At 35.7% G+C, this 24,289-nt stretch overlaps 1 protein-coding gene across 2 annotated transcripts in view; it reads right to left on the reverse strand.

Moving 5' to 3' along the window:
• SiaT (beta-galactoside-a-2,6-sialyltransferase) overlaps positions 1-24,289 on the reverse strand; it is a 234,390-nt gene that overhangs the window by 9,508 nt on the left and 200,593 nt on the right. The window contains exon 6 of one of the 2 annotated variants that reach the window (XM_069833540.1): positions 17,423-20,213. The exons of the other annotated variant lie outside the window; for it this stretch is intronic. The gene's annotated coding sequence lies outside the window, so the exon portion shown is untranslated. Of the gene's footprint in view, positions 1-17,422; positions 20,214-24,289 lie in introns of those variants that run through there. 2 annotated transcript variants of the gene reach the window in all.

Genomic DNA, 24,289 nt, shown 5'->3' on the forward strand with positions numbered 1-24,289 from the left:
TACATTCTAATTCAATAATTTATTTTGTAATATATGAAATAATGGACTCAATATAATACATATTTTCTCAACAAATACCTCCTCACTTCCACTTTCTTGTAAACATATTATCTCTGAAAATTAATGGTGCATATTCGAGATATTAAAGTCTGTATCTCTGACTATAGAATTGAGATATCGTACACTAAATTGTAAATCTTGTTGCTGAAACAAGTAGTAGCTGAAATAACGTGACTAGGTTTGTACTGATCATATGAATAACTTATCTTTCCAGACACCCATGCAACCAGAATTCATCATATTAGTACTCAACAATGAACAATAACAAAAGGAAATACTTATTTAAAATGCCTTGCTTTGCTATGTTTGCTATAGATAATTGCTGGATAAAGAAATTAGCTTAACTTGTATAAATCTACTGTCTGAAGATAGTATTAAGTACAGTACCTATGTCATAAAATTACTCAAACTTTGACATTAATGTGGGATATTTAGTTTTTCCATGTAGAACTTACAAGAGCTTACACATACAGTAGCGTGCAAATTAATCCGAACACGACATATTTTTACATTTTCTGTCATTGTTGGCCTCACAGCTGCTCATACTGCTTTAATTGACGTCTGTAGTACATGTAATTCCATTGTTGAAGGTTGTCATTATTTTTTTTTATAATATGTGACATTTTGCCTGTCGTTTTGTACTTATAAGCATTTCAGTTGTATTGAAGACTTAATACTGCAATCCTGTGTACATTCTGTCGTCTTCACAAATGGATACAACTCCACGAAAACGGTCTAAAATTATAACATTAGCAGAGCATTCTTCTATGACACAGAGGCAAATTGCTGCAGAATGTCACATCGGTTGGCTACTGTTAATTCGATCATAAAAGGATACAGGGAGACTGGATCCATCACACCCCAGAAAAAAGGAAACTGTGGCCAGAAAAGGAAGACTTCACCTGCAGATGATCGTTTAATTGTCAGGAAAAGTAAATTAAAACCTAGACTAACTGCTGTCGACTTAACCCGCGAGTTAATGGCTACCACTGGGGCGAATATTAACGTCACAACAGTGCGGCATAGGCTTTTGGAAGCTGGACAAAGGGCTCGTAAGCCTATTAAGAAGCAACTGCTAACCCCTGTTATGTGCAAAAAACGCTTAATGTGGGCAAAATTACATCAACACTGGACAGTGAATGACTGGAAGAATGTACTTTTTTCCGATGAGTCTCATTTCGAGGTCCACAGCCACCATGTTTCTTACGTACGGAAAGGATCCGAAAAAGTAACAGCAGCTCACCTCCAACAAGCACCCAAATACCCCCCTAAAGTAATGTTTTGGGGTTGTTTTACACATGAAGGGCCTGGAGCATTAATACCTATCAAGGGAATGATGAATTCTGACAAATATATTCACTTATTGGAAACCAGAATCGTACCCCAGCTGCAAAAATCATTTCCGGATGGCAGAGGTGTGTTCCAACTACAGAATTCTTCAACAAGAAGAATATTCAGGTACTCCCCTGGCCAGACAACTCACCAGACATCAACTCCATTGAGAACTTGTGGTCAATTTGCAAAAGAAGAATGCAAAAAATGGATTGTTCTACAAAGGAGATGATGATTTCTGCCCTCATTGGTGTATGGTTTCGCGATGAAGAAATGAAGAATATTTGTGGGAAATTAGTGGAATCCATGCCAAATCGTCTCAGAGCTGTTATTAGGAACAAGGGAGGCCACATAGATTACTGAGGTATGTCTTAGATCCTTTTTTTATCCCGTTTGAGTGTTTTTGCATAAGTAATTACGTTGTTCGGATTAATTTGCACACTACTGTATGCAGTAATTCGAAATAAATGGAAAGAGTTAATATCCCAACTTTCAGTTACTAGGAAATAACATTTTTTAGTGTCCATACTAAAAATGATGATTATTTATCAACTGTTTTCTTTTGCTGTAAACATGTGGATTGTTCAACAACAATATGTATGTCAACTGAAATAAACTTTCATTTGTCAGATAGAATATTCCATGGTAAAGTAGGTAGTACTATCTCACTTTATGACAAAATGAGGATTATCAAGATTTACCCCTCACCTCTTAATTAAACGAAAATAATACATAGGCATTGGCTTTACAAAATATGATTTGACTATGTTAAAACAGATCTATTATAAGCTTAATTATATAAAAGGAAACTTGGAAATAAGTATCACCAGTATAATGCCTAATTCTTCAATTACTGATAAAAACTCTGTATTTTTCCAATTTCAGATGGAGCATGGTTGCCATTGGTATAGTTAGGGTTGCATTTTACATTATTCCTTAAAATGTTATCAGTCTGTCCGTTTTCTTACAGAAAATACAGCAATTTTCTTTCAGTATCTTCAATAGTGCCATTCAAACTTTACTGCAATCACTATACTTACCATAGCAACCTAAATGAAAAACCTCGTAATTCCACTTTTTTTCATTACTTAGATTTTTACATTATCTAATGACAAATTGGGTTACTCACAATTCAATAAAACCTAGGAAATCCGACAGCACTTTTAATAACATAATAATGTACCTAGATATTTTTGTCTAAACTCGTAACTCCATTTCAACAATAAAATTTAAGCAGACCTTGTAACGTCGTAAGTCCCTCATTTGTTATGGAGATTTCAACGGTTTTAATGCTGTAACAATTAGTGAAATTTTTTAAGACTAGTGCACTGATGCTTCAACATCTTAGAATAAATAAATTATTATTTTATCACATGGGTATATTAGGTACAGCACTTCAGATTATAAAATTTAGTTTTAATTATACACCTTTTAAAATAATGTAACAGTACCGGTAAGAGTTACGAGGTTTTAATGTCTTGCTGATGTTTGGAGTTAAGGAGTTTTACAGTATGCTGGACTACATTAACCCCAAAACAAAACATTTACAGTTCAAATACAAAGAAACAATTTACAGCCTATTATGGGTAGTAATAAGAAAATACAGTGATGGTATATAACTTATTTGTTAGAATTTCTAATTTTTTCCATTCTTTATGCTAATTTATTCTGTATTTAAATAGTCTGCTGTGTCATTTGGGCAACAGTTACCCTTCTGGGTTTCCTTTTAACATTATTTTAGAGTATTCTTCATTAGTCCTTTTTCAGCATTTATTCCAAAGCAAAACATAATTATATTGTCTTTAGCAATGGCAAATGAGACAGTTGAAATTTAAGTTGTGTTCCACAGGATTTTAATGTAGGATCTAATAAGACAGTTGGACTTCTAGTTGTGTTCCTGATTCAAAGTGTTACAGAATTTTGATGTAGAATCTAATATATTGAATAGTAAAAGAGATGATCACAATAATATGTTCTTAGTAAATGATGATGGAACTTTGTCCAGAATAATTGGTGACATTAAAATGACAGAGTTATTTAGTGATATTGATACAAATAACGGCCATAATTTAACTGGATAGTTCTAAATCTGACGGTGAAATAAGATACTTAGAATCTGTTAATGAAGAAGATACCGGTAATATTTATTGTCAATTTACATAACTTGGATCCTACTCATGAAGCAAATAATATTGAAATAAAGCAAACTTCAGAAGAAATGGAGAAAGCTGATAATCCACCTGACCAAAACATGGAAAAGAAACGAAAAGATCCTGTTTCTGTGTCATTTCATAAAGAAAACTATCATGATATATCTACGAAGAAAATGCTAGAGAAAAAAGGAAAAAGACGCATAAATTTGACGAATCTGAATGGACGAGTAAGAAAACAAAATTAATTGGAGAAAAGAAACAAGAATACAAAGGAGTAAGAAGTTGTGAGGATGGAAAATGAAAATACGATGTCCACAAGTAAAAACGGAAAATCAAACCATAATGTAACTGCAAAAGAAGAAGTAGTAACAAATAACTGCAATGTTCCTTACTATCACTTGAAGGAAAAGAAAATATTTTCGAACAATTCTGGAAACTAACTTGGGGAAAAATGAAAATGTCTGTAAGTCTGCTAACAGAAAAAAAGGGTGAGTAAGAGATCGAAAAAGTGAAATCACATCTTTAAGAATTATTTTCGAAAGGAAGATAAAAAATTATGTGTTTGCAAACATAAGTTGTTTTTTTTTTTTAGAAGGGTCCAAAGGCTTGCACTGCAGCCTGAGGCATATTGTGCCAACCTCCTTACTATGGGATGATTTTTGAAGTCCTTAGGATTGCTTCCTTTGACTCTTTGACTACATGATTCACTCCTTGGTGCCATCTTATCAATTCAGCCAAGGCATCCAGGTCTGATGGTTTCTCCCTGTTTATATTCTGCAGCCTTCTCAGATCGATGGCATCTGTTTGCAAATCACATACTACGTCCTACTGCATCCTATATTGACTTGAAGATAGCATTACCACAGATATCGTGATTCACCATGGTGTCATCTGTCGATTCTGCTAAACATCTCCCAGGTCTGACGCAGTACACTATGGAAGCTCCCCTCTGTTTCCCTGGGCTATGCAGCTCCCTCAGACAGATGTCGTCTGTGTGCAAATCACGGTACTATGCCTGCTGCAACTCCTGGTCAACCTAAAACTACTGAAGATGGTAGATGAAGATGAATTTAATTAAGCGAAATGAGTCTGACATCCAATGCTGAAAGTTACCCAGCAATTCTGCTTCAATTGATTAAAAGGGAAAACCTCGAAAAAAATCAACCAGGACTTGAACCCGGGGCTGCTCATTTCACGATCACGTCAGACATGCTGTTACTCCACAGTGGTGGACGCAAATATATTATGTTTCTTGGCAGTCTTGGGATTGCAGATGCAAATGATTCATTAATCATTTGGAATTGGTAAAAAAGGTAACGAAAGTGAAGATTCAATCGACTCACCAGATGATACGGATTTAGTACAAGGAAGAAAGTTGGAACTCAACTTTATGCAGATCGCAAGAATTTAGAAAATGTTTTTCCCCCCCTCCCCCCCCCCCCCCAGTTTATCAACCTCTGGCTTCTTGCATATTTGCTCAGGTTTTCAGTGATTTGAACCTGGGATTATTCCTTCCAAAAAGGGATAAGTATAGCATATTATGTGCTGCATACAGAACTGGAAACTTCAATGGACAAGAATATCAGTTGCACCAAGGGGGGGAAAAAAAAAGAAAAAGAAAAAAAAAACGGAAAGTTAGAGAAGAAAAAGAGCCAGACAAGGAAAAAGAGGAATTTGTATTCACAGCAGATTTGCAATCATTGTTACTATGCCCAAAATCTAATATTTCACTTTCATATTACAAAAGAAAACAGCCTATACATAATTTTACACAGTATGACTTGAGTCTAATGATGGCTTCTGTTAGCTCTGGAATGAAACAGGAGGTGCACTTACAGCTAATGAATTTAGTAGTCATTTCTCATTTTATTTTGTCAAAACAGCCACTTCAAATTGGTAGCAACAAAATCGTGCTATACAATTATCAATTCAACACTTTCCAGTGTCCTGTTGCACTGTTGTATTGTATACTGTTATTATTGATCAAAAGTATTTACAAAAAGAGCACACTTAAACGGAGTGTGACTCTACGCACTCCAGCATAGAAAGATCACTTAAGAATAAAAAAAAAAATTAATGTGCCAGTTTATTACATAATATTTTGTTAACATGCTCGTAAAAAATCTCATCTTTATAAAGTTAATACTTGCACCAAGCATCCTTCAAGAACTATGACGAATTGTATAATAACATTCGCCCTTGAAAGAAGGCTGGTGAACCAATATTAGAGGATTGTAGTACACTCCTGTTGGACAAATTTCTTACAATTTAAGATTATCAAATGAATGATTCCAATCCCGATATGAAGTAGGCAGGCTAATGTCAAACAATTTACTGCGTTCTCAGGGTTGTACAGGAAAGACTTAAAACTGCAAAATCCAAATATGAACACTAACAAGATCTCAGGAATGGTATGGAGGCAGACTTTCATGCCATTTATGACACCATTCCCTTTAAATCTTAAATAGGTACTTTTAAACTGAATATTGTCCGTTATAGTTTATTATTTATCGAAGGTATAGATCCAATTTAACATGGCTTTCTAATGTTTCACAATATTTTGTCGTTTTTACTTTCAAATGCTTTTCATGTAACATGTCAACACTGTTCCCAACTGTCAATATGTAATACTGTAAAGATGCACATATAATTGAATGTAAAAACACGTATTTATTTTAATTTAAAAGTACAAGTATAAAATAATGTGTGAAACAAATTCCAACAGATACCATTATTCAAGAACTTTGAAGAATTGTATAATAATCTTCGCCCTTGAAAGACTGCTGAGGAACCATATGTCACTGATATTAGAGGATTGTGGTACACTGTGGTATATAATATGTAACAAATAAAAAGTGTTCATTAAATGGATATTTATTTGTGGAATCGTATTAACTTTTCAGTTTTTTCCTTCTGTAAAAGTGACTGAACTGGAATCACGAGATTTTACAAATGGGTAACGATAAAGTGAATAGAAGTGAATAGACATGTGCTCAGAATATGCGTCAAGAGTGGTTATGACTTTAATGCGTAATGAGACAGTAATGCACTATAATCTGTGATTAGTTCTGACCTCACACAAAATGTTTTCACTGTTATAGCAGACCGTCTTTCCCCAATATTGTCCAGGCACAAGCTTTCAAGATGTGATTTTAACTAGCTGTAGGCACTGTAGCCTACTTCACTGCAACAAGTCCCTTGTGTTTCATTATCTTACACTAGTATAGAATATTATGGTACCAGTATTGACAGACCTGTAGAGAGTTATAAAAACTCTTTCGAAAATGAAGGAATATTTTTAATTATGTGTAATTACAGATGGAATCCTATCTATAAAAAGTATTTCGGATAAAATATTAATATCATAATATGCGAAATTATGGAAAAATTAGTCAAGTGCAACATTTTCAAGCTGACTAATGGACGAAAAAAATCAAGGTTCAATTCCAGTCCGGGTTAAGAATTCTTATAGGTAATAAAAATTTATTTTAATGATGTTTCCTGTCGAGAAAATTAAAAAAATACGGTAATTAACCATTTTATGTTTTGCGAGCTCCTAGTAGTTTATGTTTTACCAAAGTTCAAGTATAAATTAATGCAGTTTCATCTCCAATTCATATGTAGTAAAGACCAGTACACCAGTTTGCAACACAAGAACGGGCCACTAGACCGAAAGGAGGTATCACATGCCTCTTGAAGCCCAGATCTGCTCCCTTCTCAATACTGTACTCCTTGGATCACATACTACTGATCCGAACTCCAAGCCTCACGCTGGCAGCAGTATATTTCCAACCAGACATCCCAGCTACCAGTATAATCGACGAGATCGGCATAGCACTCAATGAAGTGGACCCAGAAAGCCCGCTACTCTTGGCGGGGGATCGGAATTGCAGAATTGACGCCCCAGGACCAAAAGCCAGCAGAGTACTTGAATATCTGGAGGAAATCGGACAACTCATAAACCAGAAGGAACAGGCGACCTACATCGCTTACAACAGCAAAAGTACCATAGATCTGGTCATCACGAACACCAAAACGATTCACCCTCACCTGCAGAGAATTATTCCCATAGCCATAAGGAAACACCTCCCAGTCGAGTCAATTTTTGCGCAGGAGTCAAACGCAACTCGACTAGAAACGCCAACACTGGGTCCAACCAGGTTACTAGACACAACAAAGCTAAGCCAAGCCAAGAGAGAATCGCGCGAGTCACGGACCTAGCCACAGATGGGAAGGTAGACGACTCGCTGGAGAGGTTGACCCTAATAATGAAGGAGGGAATAATATACACCGACCCATGTCAGAGGAGAAACAAGCCATGGTTCAACTCAGACTGCTATAATGCACGGAAATTAGCACTGAACAGGCTACAAGCTGTTAAGGCAGACACAACACCAGAAAACCTAAGGTTGTACACACAAGCTCGCAGGGCTTACAAAAATCTCTTGAAGATGAAGAAACAAGAATTCCAGGAGGTGCAGGATAAGAAGAGGATAGAAGAAGCAGAACGGCACCCATATAAAATCCTCCGGCCCAGGATGCCCATTTTCCCAAGGGACATCCCTATGGACGTATGGGAGAATCACATGAGGAGAGTCCTACAATCGAAGGATACCAGACCAGCGAGAGCATGTAGCCAGAAGGATAGAATAACATTCTTCAAGCCAGTCACAGCAGAAGAGGTACAGGGTGCGATTAAAAACTCGCCAAACGGGAAAGCCCACGGACCGGACGAGGTATGCTATGAACACCTCAAAGAGGCTCTTCCACTGCTGAAGGAGACCTGGACATCTCTGATAAATGAATGCCTTCAGAGAGGAAAGATACCAGAGGGCTGGCGGAAGTCAGACATCAGAATGCTCTACAAAGGTAAAGGAAATGTCCGGGATCCAAATACCTACAGGGGGATTGCCCTGGAAAGTGCATTATTCAAGGTCATGACTGGAGTTCTAACAAAACGACTAACTGCACTGCATGCAGTAAACTGCCTACTGCAGGGTATAGAGGAGGCTCTAAGGGTCCCAAAGGGTAAACTGCATGTGATATTCATCGATTTCTCCAAAGCTTTCGACACAGTGAACAGGAAACTGCTGATGACAAAACTGGAGCACCTGATGGGAAAAGAACACTATCTGGCGGCTACGATCAAAGACATTCTAGCCCGTAACTATGTATGCATCCAGGATAGAACCTCTACATCACAGCAAATTACACAGATGACCGGAGTCCTGCAGGGCGACCCTCTGAGCCCGCTTCTCTTCTCGATTGCTACGGCCGACGTGACACGAATCCTAGGAGACGTGAAGCTCTACATGTATGCGGACGATATGGCTCTAGCCTCCCCGTGTCGCAAAGAGCTACAAGACAACTTCTACTGACTTGCAGAATGGGAGGATGAGAACGATCTCACACTCAATGAGGACCAAAACAGTGTACATGACCTTCAGAAGAGGTGGCAGGCCTGCTGAAAAGGACAAGATCATGCTGGGTAATCGAAGGCTGGCTAAAGTCAACAGCTTCAAATACCTTGGCGTCACACTTCAGACAAGGGGCAACTCCTTCAACCGACACGTCACAGACCAGGCAACCCTAGCAGTCAGAGCCATGCACGATGTGAAGGACATAACGAAGATGTCAATGGAAGCAGCAGTTAAACTCTTCCATGTCAAGATTTCACCGATAGCTACATATGGCCTACAGATCATCTGGGATCACCTAGACCCCGGCAGCCTTAGACTACTAGAAAAAGTGAAATCGACATACCTGAAAAAGGCAGCAGGCCTATCAAAATTTGCGCCCTCACGTACGGTCTATGAACTGGCAAGGGAGCCTTTCTTCATAGAAGAGCTCCGACTAAAAATGGACCTGCCAACTACACGGACCTATAACCTAGTCTTGAACGAACTCCAGCAGAAGAGAGAAGCCATCTGGCCCGACTTTTATGCCACAGACGCCATGATTTTCGACGACTGGAAACGGCCGAATTACGAGCTGCGACATGTGATGACCCGGCTCGCAGTACACGGCTTTCATCACAAACTATGTGAAACGAAGGCTTTCCACGACCCAGGACCTGGATGCGTGTGTGAGCAATGCAGCAAGTTGTGTGAAAGGTAACATGTGCGAAAGTGTAAAAACAGAGGACAGGCCTTAACGGGCTTTTGTACAGGCTGAAGACCATTAACATGCACATTATGCGATATTCATCTTATTATTATATGTAGTAAAGAATTACAATACATCTAATATCATTTAATGGAAGATGCAAAAGAATGACTTTGTAACACTACTTCAGAAAGTTCCAAATGCAGTAAAGTTGCTTCCATAAACTAGGTTCTTATGATAATCCTGACAATTTTATTTTCTTACATGTATACATTATGAACTTACGAGAAATTTTGATGATTAAAATTCACAACTCTATAGAGACAAAGAATATACTATGTGGTTTGCATTATCATCACTCTCAGAATTTCTTCATTGGCAGGTAAACAAGAATAATTTCTTCTTTATTCATGATGTAAACAGCATGTTAAAATTTTTATAATGCATAATTATTTCTACTATAGTAAAAGGTGAAATGTAATTTCAACACCCTTTCTCAGTGCAGATTTATGCAGTAACTCTTCAAGAACTATTTTACGAATAAAATTAATTGTGTCGCATTCTTTTTTCCATTACTAGTATGAAAATATAAGAAGTTAAGAAGCCTCTTATCATATATGTATCTATAGTAAGTATTATTACATAAATTAATTTTCATATTAATCATTCTGTAGCCAATTACGGAGTGTTACTCCACAACTGCATTCAGCATATTCGTGGAATTTGTAGAAGACTTGTGAATAGATGTATTTATAATTTTAGAACCTAATTCCAGTCATATAAGGGATTAATACAATCAGCTCTGGAACACTGCTTCACTTACAGGTACTTGAGAACAAAAAATTTTTTAAACAAATGAATGAGTGAGTGAGTGAAAAAATAGGTGACAAACAAACAAACAAACAAACAAATAAACAAGTAAATAAATAAACAAGGACAAAAATAAATAAATAAATAAATAAATAAATAAAGATAAATTATGCACGTGTTGAATTCATTTCTGATATATATAAACACATACCAATAAATGCAGCACTATTATTCAAAAGGCTAGAGCGTCTGCTTTCCATACTGGTAACCAGGTTTCGAATCCCTGTGGTTCCATGGGGAATTTTTGGTGTGCAAAAAGGGTACTAGATTGTAGATTTTCACGGATATTCCTGTTTCCCTTACTAGCATTCCACAATTGTTCCATTAATCATCATAATTCTTAAATTGCCGTTCTGCATATAGACCACCTCCAGTAGTGCACCAAGGGCATCGTTCTACAGCAAAGAGTCTGAAAGTATAGCATCTTCCTCTTAGAGGGGGACAGTGGGTGAATGACGCAAAAGTCAAGTACCTATCATTGGAAAAAACATATACTGATGATGATGATGATGATGATGCATACATACATACATACACACATACTATACATACTTAATCTTCAGAAAGGCATCTTCCCAAAAGCAATGGAAGCACTCGATAATAATTCCGAACATCAAACCTGACAAAGAAGGAAGTGACAGTGTATCAAAATATAGGCCCATCAGTCTACTAAATGCCAGTAGAAAAGTTGATGATGGAAAGAATCCTCCATCACATACATTCGAGAAACTTATTCAACAAGCGACAGTATGGATTCATGCCCTAGGAAAGTATGATAGATGCAGCAATAGCAATGAAACAGTTTGTGCAACAAAATCTATACTTACATGGCTACATTATCTTAATAATGTCTCGATGTTCAAGGAGCCTAGTATCCAGAACAAACTTAGTCAATTACAATGCCATAAGAATTTATACAGCTTGTCATAGGATTATTTCCAGAACAGCAATCCTATGTACCAATCAATATAGAACAGAAAAGGAAGTCAAGAAAGGTTGCCCCCAAGGTTCTTGCTGCAGATCAAGCTTCTGCAATATTTTATACAGCTCTATGCTTAATCTGAACTTCAACCACAGGAAAGAAGTTATTGCTTTCGCAGATGACTTTTTAATCATGACAAAGGGGAAGAATACACTGGATGCTGAAAATTTTGCAAACCAAGACATTAAGAAAATCGAAGAATGGGCTAAAAAAGTCAAAATTAAGTATAATGACGCAAAATCAAAGATATTACTAATAACAAGAAAGAATATAAGGAATGAGATGATCAACATCTGCTCCAATAATAAATCTTTAGAACAGGTGGATGAACTAAAATATCTTGGCATTTGGATTGACAAAAATTTCAGATTCGACTATCATATTGATTAAACACACGACAAAGCGATAAACCTAATACACGTCTTATCTAAAGCAGCTAAACTCACTTGGGGACTAAATAGAAAAACTTGAGGAGAATTCAGAGATTGTTTAATATAAAAATCATAAAGGGATATAGGACAATATCTTACAATGCTTCCTGTGTTATAGCTGGCATACAACCCATCAACATAGCATCCGGAAAATTCAAATTTACAAATATATATATATATATATATATATATGGGCTGAGAGAATACGACGCACCTTTGAAATCTGAAAACTGGAAGCATCCAGCAGAAACTCTTCAAATGAAAGAAACTGAGAATGAAGCAGAATATACCTTACAGATATACATGGACAGCAGCAAAACAGGGGAGTAGATAGGAGCCGCAGCAGTGATATTTCAACATGACACACCCATTTGACAGCTAAAATACAGGCTAGATGGAAAGTGTTCCAACAACAGATAGCTATAAGTACTGAAAGCTCTTGAGAAGCTTCGAACCATCGCCGACTTTTTTTGAAGACATGATTGGCCTGATAAGGAGAGGGTTGTGTGTGTGTATGTGTGTGTGTGTGTGTGTTTGTACAGTATATATTTCAACATGCCCCATTACATAGGTTGTAATATTACATGTTTTGACATTTCTAGATTATTACATTTTTAAGATTGCAAATTTACCAACTGCATAATCAGTAAATATCAGTGTGATAAGATATACGAGGAGAATAAAATTATAGTTAAATACCATTCCAAATTATGAATCCTTACACCTTCCTACTTACATGTGTGTGTGTGTGTGTGTGTGTGTGTGTGTGTGTGTGTGTGTGTGTGTGTGTGTGTGTGTGTGTGTGTGCGTGTGTGTGTGTGTGTGTGTGTGCGCGTGCGTGTGTACATAACTTATTGTGATATATATACATATTTAAGTTCAGTCAAGACTTATCTATAGTAAAATTTGTAATTTATTAGACACATGTTTTCGCTCATACAAGCATCTTGTCCACACCTGTGGAGTAACGGCTATTGCATCTGGCTGCGAAACCAGCTGGCCCGGGTTCGATTTCAGTTGAAGCAAGTTACCTGGTTGAGGTTTTTTTCTGGGCTTATCCTTCAACCCAATATGAGAAAATGCTGGGTAACTTTCGGTGTTGGACCCCAGACTCATTTCACCAGCATCAGAGGTCTGCATCAGATGTCACTCAAGCGCCAATTAGTTTATAGCATAATCCGATAGGTAGTGCTCAAGCATGATTGGTAAAAATTCGCGAACGATAAATCCTTGAATAATATAAGCCGAGCGTTAGACATTCGTTCTTGATACTGGCAAGTAAGTACACTGTCAAAAATGGAGCGCGAGCTAAAAGATGTGGTGAAGTTGAAATTACTCAACAAAGAATACAAGTTAAGTTTTAAAGTAGGTATGAAGAGCAGTGGTGGTTCGTGATCATTTTTATTGGTGGGACCAGATATTTCGCAAATTTTGCGATATACTTTATATAATGCACCTAGATTTTTTATTACATTTTAGTTAATTGTTTCTACTTAAAATAATATAACTAAAACTACCACCTATATAATAACGCAAATTCAACACTAAACTCACCAATTTGAAGAATTATTTATAAAGAAGATGTGCTCGACTGTCCTTCTTTCTGGCAAATTTTTCGATGACCCTGTTCTTAAGTTCGGAATTTGATGGACATGCTCTTTAAGAATAGAACAGAGAGCCAACGAATTCAGCCTATATTGACCCATAGTGTTTCTGAGAAATGTTTTTATCCTGTTTAATGCGCTGAAACTCCGTTCTGACACAGCTGTTGAAACAGGTGTTGTTAGTGCGATTCGAAGGGCTTTTCCCACTTCAGAAAATGAATCTTCAAAGGAGTAATCCATAAAAAAACTGAACAAATCACACACAGAGGAAATGTCTTTAAATGTATCACTTCGATAGATCACTGATAGTCAATTAACAAATTTTTCTTTCGAAATTAAAGGACAGTAATTTTTTACGAAAATATTAGCCAGGTCGGTGGGGAACTTATCTTTATATGAAGCTAATTTCTTTGGATCAAGCATATTAAAGCTGCCAAATATAATGTGATTGCAGGAAACGTAATTGAATTGGTTGATAATGATATTGCATATTTCTTTGGCATCTACAGGTTTGCTTGCCTACTGAGTTCCAGCCTTTTTCTTGGAGGAAACGAACATTCTTCTTCATCATCGACATTTATTTCATATCTGTTAGTGTTCTCTCTTATTTCCATTACAGCTGACTCAAAATGTTGAAATGCGTCAGATATTCTCAATCTATTTGCAGTTTGCATCTGTATTATATTGTATAATATATCAACATGTTTCATTAAGCCATAAAATAAATTTAGTAAACAAAAATTCATTATTATATTTAACAAGTTTTTAGACCAAAAGCTTCTCTTACTGTTATATCATTCCATTCATTTTAGTCATCTCCCTCTTCAATCCTTTCGAAGCATTTAAATAGCTCCACTTTATTTCCCTTAACAGAGGATACAACTCGGGACTGAAAGTTCCATCGTATTGCTGAAATGGTTGGTAGGCCTATATGCTTACTGCACACAGATCGCAGTAGGTCACTACGTTAGTTGAAGTGGAAAAGAATGCTATGAATCCAGTAATATTTGCAAAAAAAAAAAAAAAAAAAAAAAATCACTGATTTAATGCGTTATGAACATGTATTTTTTTATAACTAAATTAAGATGGTAGCCATAGCAGTGAACAAATTTCGCATAAGGAAATGTTTTCTGCATCAAAGTCCCCACCCTGGTTTCCACTCATTACTGCAGCACCATCATGTGCTTGAACTATGGGTTTATTTTCTAAATTGGAAGGTTGTAGACTTTGTTTTAGAACCTTGCTCAGACCGTTAGCTGTGCAGTTGTTCACAGAACAAAAATATCTGCGACAGTTGCTTCTGTCCGTCAGGCAGGCCAGCTTGGACAAGCCCCAATGAAGCATATACTCATAACGGTAACTTTGTAACACTTCGTGAATTTCCGTCAGTAGCGAATGCGACATTGCACACCGCGCACCATGGCAGTTGAGTGCTAAAGTGGTTCAAGTTGTGGGGCCTTTGACGCAGGCCCAAGCTCACAATATTTAGTGTCATACAATCTTTGACGTTTTACTGACACATATCGCGTAATGTGATGAAATTTACTGAAACAATTATGAATCCAGTACACTGTCTTGAACAAATTTACGTATTTTAAATGCGAAAAAAAAAAAATTATGGGGGACTAAATATTGGTGGGGATGGCCCAGTGGCCCCTAAGGACCGGCAGCCCCTGATGAAGAGTGATGTGTGGGACAAATTCTTACTTGTGACTTCACAGGATGATAAAAAGTGGGTTATGTTTCTTGTAAACATTGTTCAAATTTGTTGTCATTCTCTTCTGCTACAACTCATCTGAAGACACGTATGTAAATTTTGTCCAGAAAGAAGATCTGATTATGTGCCACTTCTTATGAAAGAGCGATTCCATGAAAATGTCATATCGATGTGAATTTTTGTTTAAATTAACATGGGAATATTTTTGTTGAAGAAATATGTTTCTTTATAGTTTAAGTTCACTTATTCCATTAACTATTGTTTCAAATACTCTTTGTTTTAGTCTATCTTGTTATATTACAAACACTTAAAAATGACGGAAGGGAAATGTATATTTAATATCACAATTTGGACATGTAAATTTGTTTTTTTCAATCCCTCTTTTTTTGTATTCCATATTTTGGTCTTTCCTTGAACTAAATATGAATTAGTTGGAGTATCCTAAGGTTCTAAGTAACTTAAAACATTACAATTATTTGTACTGTAAGTTACGGTCAGTCAGTCACAATAAACATACAAAAACTCTTCCACACGGCACAATAACTGACAGATTAAAATTTCCTTTGAGATTCTACGCTATCACTACATCGCTAACAAAAAAGTATTAGAAAACTTTTTTCTAAAATTATTTCATTTTCCGCTGCAGCACCATTCCATTAGACGTTTGTCATAAATGCAGAAAATAAATCCTTATTTTTTATGGTGTGACCAAGACAGCTGTGTATCTTATCTGTCGCCTTCCATACAAGATTAGACATGTCGATGAGATGACCTTGTACTGTGCTTCGTGTTTCTTACGAGCGTGTTATGACCGTATCTCACTCGAGGGTGCGACACCCGACCAAATTCAAACAGCGATTTAATTCCAATGCAGCCCTCTGACCAGCATTATCACCTTCATCTCGTTCAGACGCTAAATAACCTAGATGTTGATAAAGCGTCGTAAAATAACCTACTAAAAATAAAGAGCATCTTCAGTATAGGCCTATATATGAGAATACATTCTTACTATTTATGTGTGCATACAATTAAAAACAATGACACTTACATTGGGGTATTGACATTTACATAGTGCTCAAGTGTTAAAATATAAATAATTACATATTGTTCTGTGTGGATGATGGCAGAGCTGAATATTACTTGCTGTGGTTATTGCTCTTATATGTAATGTAATTTCCAAAAAAAAATTTTTTTTAGAAAATGGTTAGAGTGAATGTAGGTATTAATGTGAAATAGGTTAAACTTACTTACACGACAGTCATGCTTTTTATTGGGTTGTTTTACGACACTGTATCAACATCTCACGTTATTTAGCATCTGAATGAAATGAAGGTGATAATGTTGCTGAAATGAGACTGGGATCCAGCACTGAAAGTTACACAGCATTTGCTCGTATTAGGTTGAGGGAAAACCCCGGAAAAACCTCAATCAGGTAACTTACCCCAATCGGGATTCGAACCCAGGCCACCTGGTTTCACGGTCAGACGCGCTAACCATTATTCCACAGATGTGGACACAGTCATGTTGAGTAGTAGGCTACATGGAGATGTGTAACGGGCAGGACATAATATTCAACTGAGCTTACAGAGAACATGAGGTGGTGGGTAGGACAGAGACTTGCTGGTGCATATAGTCATCATGTTACGGAATATTGATTTTGTATAAGATGTTATTTGAGTTGAAGATTATTTCATTAATCAAAGGGGAATGGTTATTGTGTTCATTGGCTATAAAATATTCTTCTGCCGTGTTTATTTTACTATAATTATTCATGGTTTTGACGATTTCCATAGTTTTATTTATGTTAGTTATTCATGTTCGATATTAATTAAGTGTTGTGCAGATTTTGACTTATTCCTGTTGAACCGGAAATCTGATTTATCTTCGTTGTATCTGGTTTTAAAATTCCTTTTTGTTTGACCTATGTATTTGGAATGACAATTCTTAAATTTTAATGAGCATATGCCACCATTCAAATATTTATCCTTATTGTGTACCCTGTTCGGAATAATATTATTTAATTTATTGTTGGTATTAAAAGCTATGTTAATATTTTCTTTTCTGAAAAGATTATATACTTTACTGGTGATGGTATTGTGGTATGTCATAGTTTGCGCCAGCAAGTCTGTATCCTATCCACCACCTCACGTTCTCTGTAAGCTGAGTTGAATATTACGTCCTGCCTGTTACAAATCTCCATGTACTACTCAACATGACTGTCGTGTAAGTCTAACCTATTTAACATTCATACCTACATTCACTCCAACCATTTTCTAAATTTTTTTTTTTTTTTTCCAAATTACATTACACATAAAAGCAATAACAACATCAACAAGTAATATTTAGTTCTGCCATCATCTACATACAACAATATGTAATTATTTATATTTTAACACTTGACCACTATGTAAATGTCAATGTTTTTAATTATATACCACAATGTAAGTGTCACTATTTTTAATTGTATGCACATGTAAATAGTAAGAATGTATTCTCATATATAGGCATATATCAGTGATGAGCAGTAACATTTTTCAGGGAGGACCAGCAGTAATGGAACTGTCATGACACTATTCAACAATAAACAGAAAAAATTTAAAAATATATTAGGTAATACATACTACAACGAAAATAAGACTTACAAGTTAGCACTTCATGTGTACATCAACGGAACACTCCTCTTTCCTCTTTGGACAAATTTTTGTATGACATCATCATAAAAAATGTCTTTGGCTTTGAATTTTGTTCAATAGAGCCTTTTCAATTGATAACAGTGAAAGTCGCGAAAGCCTGTCTTTGCACTGAGTGTTCCGTACGCAACTCTTTACGCGTTTTAAACAGGAAAAAGTACGTTCCACTGTGAAGGTGCTCACTGGAATTGTAGCTATTAGCCAGCATAATTTATAAACTTCTGGAAATGCTTCTTCTCCTAACTCAGTGTCTTTCAAAAACTCTGCAATTTCAGTCACTGTCCTGCCTGAAAAGTCTGACAACCTATAAACAGTGACTAACTCACTTCACAAATTTTCGAAATGAAACAAATTTTTGTAGCCTGATTTAAGAGATGTAGCCTACACAAAATTTCGGGAAATCTGGTTTTGAGAGATTCAAACTTTTTCGAATCAATTAGCTCGATAAATTTTAGTTTTCTAAATCACAAATTCTGTTTCCCATTTGGCTAACTACCGTGTCAATTATCTCGTTGTAAAGACGCAAATATCTCATTCTGGGATCATCATCCAATTCACCTTCCCGACGGCACTTTCTAGGTTCATTCTCATTCGTATTACTTTCTTCTAGTGTTGCAAACATATTATCAAAATTGTTTCGAGATTCTTGAATGAAAAATGGTCTCTCACTTTTCTTATGCAATAATTTACATCAAAAGTTTTTGTCTGAAGAATACTGAATAATGTATCAGAGAGAGCAAAAATATGACTAAAAATTTCCAACAGAAAAGAAAAGGTGAAATTCGTCAATGATGCTAAATATCCTCTGACAGAAATAAAAGTGTTGCTATCCCAGGAGTCTGAGTCATCAACAATATTCTCAAAAAATGAGATCAGTTCTGTCTTATTTTCATGCACCGTGTTCACAATCCTAGAGCTGTAATTCCAACGCGTAACTGACACTGTTGGAAACCTCTTCTTGACTTACATGCATTCTATGTTCTATGCATTTACACGCTTTGTTGAATGAGGAAAAAATGAATAAAAACCACTCAATGTCATGAAAAATATTTTACATTCCTTTCTAAATTGCACTGACTGCAATAGAACTAGGTTATGCCGATGAGCATAACAGTGAACGAAAAAAACATTGGGACATTTTTTTTTTCTTCACTAGTGCTTGCAACCCATTTAAATGGCAACAAAAAGTGCATTTTTTTACTTCTTCCTTTGTTATGTCTAGAATTACGTCACTAATACTTTCAATAATATCATTTGGATTCAACTAGATGTATCTTTGAAAACTTTAGCATTTTGTAAGTGTGTGTCTAATTTGTTATCATACTTGGATAGCACGTGCAAGAACTCAATATAGTTTTCCTGGTTAAGAGATTCACTGTGTTCGTTATGACTTATAACCTCTGAAAGGTAGTTCTTGCTTCGTCAGTACTGTAAGCAAGTTACATCAATTAATTGCTTCATTATTTCTCTATTAGAACCAACTTCGGTATAGTGTTTCAAAACATCCTCCCTGCGTTGTTCACTTAGTTGAAAGTCTATACTTGTTTTACCGAAAGTTTTACATTTAGTTATTGCAGATAAATGTGATTGTGTCTTATGGTGAATCTTTGCTTTGTGAAAATTACTATATCAGAGAAACCTGTACTATTCTATGCTCTCTATTGGTTTCAAAAAGGACACAAGGCAAGCAAAATAATTTATTTTTCGATTTACATGCAGTTAGTCGTTTTGAAGATTCATAGTATTCAATTTTCAAATGACGCACATAGTTTTCATTTTTGTACTCATACAAACGTCTGGAATAGGCCTACCTTTTACTATAATATTTTGCTTTTCCTAAAAACTTAAACTTCTGAAAGAAGTACCAATGCTCAACAAATGGTTCAAAACACAACACTGTGACTGGTGGCAGTCGTGACCAGTACCGCTGCCAGATGGCGACGATTCAGATGATTCAATTGTTATGAACTGCAATGGACTTGGATTTTGAAACAAGACCCTTTCCATGTTTACTAAACAGCGTAAAACACACAATATTGTTTTAATCCATGTTACACTTCACAGGCACACTTTCAATACTTAACTGATAATGCACAAAAACAATAAACGTACCAATATATTTTTTCTAACAAGAATGAAGACACTGAAATTGTTTACCAGGGAATGTCCAACCGTATTTACTGTTCATGTAGACAAGAGAACAGCTAGTCCAGTGCGAGCTGACTGGTTCCCGTGGGCTGGACGAGTCCAGTTCTACAGACGTTGAGTGCTGAGGGGAGGAAACAGATTTAAGTCTGTCAATTTTCATGTCTTGAAATTTTTAAAATTCAAACATGGAATGTAATAAATTTTATAAGCTGATGACACTCAGAGGACTAGGCTAGTCCTACTAGTCCACTGACAGCACGCCACTGGCCCATACCTAGACCTGAAAATGCTTGAATGAGCGAAAATGTTTGTCTAATAAATTACAAATTTTGCTATAGGTAAGTCTTGACTGAACTTAAAAACAAATATGTACATCACTGATTTGCCAAGGGAAGGAAACACTCCAGCCATATATGGTAAGGAGGGGTAAGAGTGCCAGGTCGGGTAAGAGTGACATGACTAATAATAAAGTAAATATATTTCAGTGACTTATTTCCTAGTTTGATAACAATAAAAAAATGGCGGCTATGTAGTAACATTAGTTTTTCTTGCTTCTTGTGAGGTAATTTGTGTTTAAATGCACAAGATATGTTTTGATGTATTTTGAAGTAATTTTTTTAAACGTTTGTCATCAAAAATAGATTAGATAGATAAATTGCAGCTATATTTAATAAAGGCATTTTAAAAGTACGTATTTACGGATGCAAATTCTTGTGTTATTGAAACTGTTCTGTTTATTGATGTTAGGTGGCAGAACTAAAAAGTTGCATATTATGTTTGGGGCAAGAGTGTCACCCTGACACTCTTACCCCTCTGAGTGTGGTATCATATTTCTTATTATTTAGAATAATTTTGATTAATTTTATTGAAATTATATAATAATATTAAGAATACCTAATATTTCTAATCATCTAATAACAGTAATATTATACTTCAGGTACTTTAAAACTAACAATGGTATGTAATTACTCGTATGTTCGGAAGAGTACAAGGTCATCTTATTCGCAAATGGTATTAATATCTGCTATGCAGGATGTCCGAAATGGAAATAGTGAAGCTTCTGCTGCCAGAGAATATGATATTTCAAGATCTACACTCCTGAAGAAATTAAAATTGGATGGTCATGTGAGTCACAAATCCCTATAGGTTATTCTAAATGCAAGAGAATATGGAATTCATATGCTCACTTTTCCACCACATACTTCACATATGTTGCAGCCTCTGGACAAGTCATTTTTTGGTCGTCTAAAAACCTATTATAAACAGGAAAGCTCAACATTTATGACAAACAACCCTGGCAAGAGAATTACTGAATGCGACATTGCTGATTTGTTTACCAAAGCCTATGGTAAAGCTGCTACTTTCAACAATGCAATGAAGGGTTTCAAAGTGACGGGAATAGATGGTTTTTATGAATCTGATTTTGCTGACTCAGAAGCACTTTCTGGTAATGTAGCACAAGACATCCCAATGAACAACAACAAAACCAATGACTCTGTACATTAAATAACATTTATATTAATAAAATAGAAACTAAAAAGATAGAAATATAAATAATAATATATGAATTAAATTCATTTCTTGAAAAACCAGAAACCATTGAAGCCGAATAACATTTCACAAGGTAACTCAAACAACAGCACTTCAGAAAACCAAGACAGTTTACAGCATGATAAAACTCAACCTTCAGTTGTGAATGATACCAGAAAGATCAGCTCTACGCCAGAAAATCTTCAAAGGATGATTCCAAGGGCCAATGAATCATTACCATCTACAAGTCGGTCTTTGGAAAACATCAATTCAAATGGCTCTTATGGTATTAAATCACTGTCTCCTCTTCCAATTTGTAAAATGGTGCCTACAACAACTCCAAAAAAAGAAGGAAGATTGAAACATCTGCTAATCTTACAAGTAGCTCATATAAAAATGAACTGCAAAATAAAATGAATGATTCAGGGAAAAAATCAATCAACCGAAGAATGAAAACACAGAAAAAAAAAAAAGAAGAAAGGAGGTGAAGAAGCTTCATCTCAAGCTGTTCTTGACTGCCATACTGATAAAAGTGACAATTATTTTTTGTGTTATTTGTAATAAAATGTTGAGTGACCCACCTGATGATCCAATGATTCAATGTAAAGAATGCAATGAGTGGTCACATATGGATTGCACTGACTTTAATGAACGACAGGGAACCTATACTTGTGATATTTCCAGAGAATAAACTGTAAATAAGTAATTTTTAAAGTAATACTGTATTTGAACTCTGGTGATACTTTTGCCCCAATAATGCTGACAATCTTACCCCATGTAGGGGGGTAAGAGTGTCATATGACATTCATTTATGTCTATTAGTATTTTTCTTAAAATATAAGAGATACTGGATTTTGTGTTTTGTTATTATAGAGTGAAAGTGTAAAACATTTTGAAATTAATTTTGTAAATAATAATTATCATTGGAAAGAGTAACAATCTATGTCAAACCTTAATATGACACTCTTGCCCCACCTTCCCATATTCAGATAGTAAAGTAAATTAGCCATATTAACCCTAGACAGGTAAGGTTCGTAAAATTTACGACTGTCCCAACAATTTTCCCCAAAGATGCTGTTAGAGTGGAAATTTTTCATTCACCTTCTGAATATGTACCTTCTTGTTTCCTTTATCCTAATGGTCAGTAAGATTTTAGTCCTCTAAGTGTCATGAGTGGTGTTTTCAGATAATTCCGTCGTAAAATTTACGATAGTTTACCTACAGTGGATGTGAAAATGCAGAGTTGAAGGAAACAGAAGGTAAGATTATTTCTGTTTTTTAAGATTTTAAAATAAATGGCTGGCTATTATTATGTTCCGTATGTCCTGACAGTGTAGTCTGCTTACATAATAATTACTAGAAAATTATTAAAATAATTATTTTATTACAATAATATTTATAAAGAAGGTAGTCTAATTCGATATATTTTGTCGAATATTTTAGATGGCGTTACAAGCGGGCGATCCTGATCTAGGAGTTAAAATAGGGAAAATTTTAGAAGATGTTGAGAAAAATAACGAACAATAGGCTACAGTGACAGTAATGATGAAAGAATTTCTTCAGAGCCACATGATAACTTAGAATTAGAGGATGAATATCAGAACAATGAAGATTTCTAAGGTAATGAAAGTAGTGATTGTTGTAATGAAGAAAACGCAAGTTCTGTTATAGAAGAGGGCTGTATTATAACTCTTCCAAACGAATCACTGAAAGGAAAAAACTCGCATATTTGGTCTGCAGTCTCCTCTAAATTTCGGGCTTCCTAGATAGCATCAAGAAACATTATTTCTGTACTCCCTGGACCAAGCTCATGCAAAGTGTGCCGAAAACCCAAAAAATACGTTTCTTCTGTTTCTGAATGAAACAATGATCGACAAAATAGTTGTCCACACAAATGAGGAGATTGCAAAGTTGTCGGAAAAGTATAAAACATTACCAGCAACAATAGCGCCTATATCATCTAATGAAATTAGAGCTCTGCTCGAGGTGCTCTGAAGAACAATCATTTGAATACAATAGAACGTTTTGATACGAAGTTGTGTGGCAGTAAGTTTTCAGCAGTAATGAGTGAGAGGAATTTCTTGATTCATGCATTGCGATTCGACGATAAAGAAACGTGAGAAGATTGCAAGAAAGAAGACAGTTTTGATGCCATACGAGAAATCTGGAGTGAATTTATTCACAACTGCAGAAACAATTACAGACCAGGTCCATATCTAACAATAGATGAACAATTATTAGGCTTCCATGGTAGATGTCCTTTCAGATGTCCAAGCCAAACAAGTACGGTATAAAAATAGTGATGATGTGCGATGTGCGAACAAAATACATATGTGATGCTTCTCCATACCTGGGGAAATCCACGAATACCGGAGGATTACCACTATTGCTTACGAGATCCATTGTGAAGTCGAATTGCAACATCACAATGGACAATTGGTTTACCTCTATAAAATTAGCTACAGAAATGCTAAGAAAGGAATTGACTGTTGTGGGTACCCTTTGTCAAAACAAACCAGAAATTCCACCCGCGATGATAAAAGAAAGATAAACACAGAAAGGTTGGGACTTCAATATTCTGTTTTGACAAAGAGCTGACACGTGTGTCTTACAAAACTAAGCAAGACAAAATTGTCACTCTTTTGTCTACAATTCACGAACAACCAA

Source organism: Periplaneta americana, chromosome 8, assembly GCF_040183065.1.
Source record: "Periplaneta americana isolate PAMFEO1 chromosome 8, P.americana_PAMFEO1_priV1, whole genome shotgun sequence".
NCBI lineage: Eukaryota > Metazoa > Arthropoda > Insecta > Blattodea > Blattidae > Periplaneta > Periplaneta americana.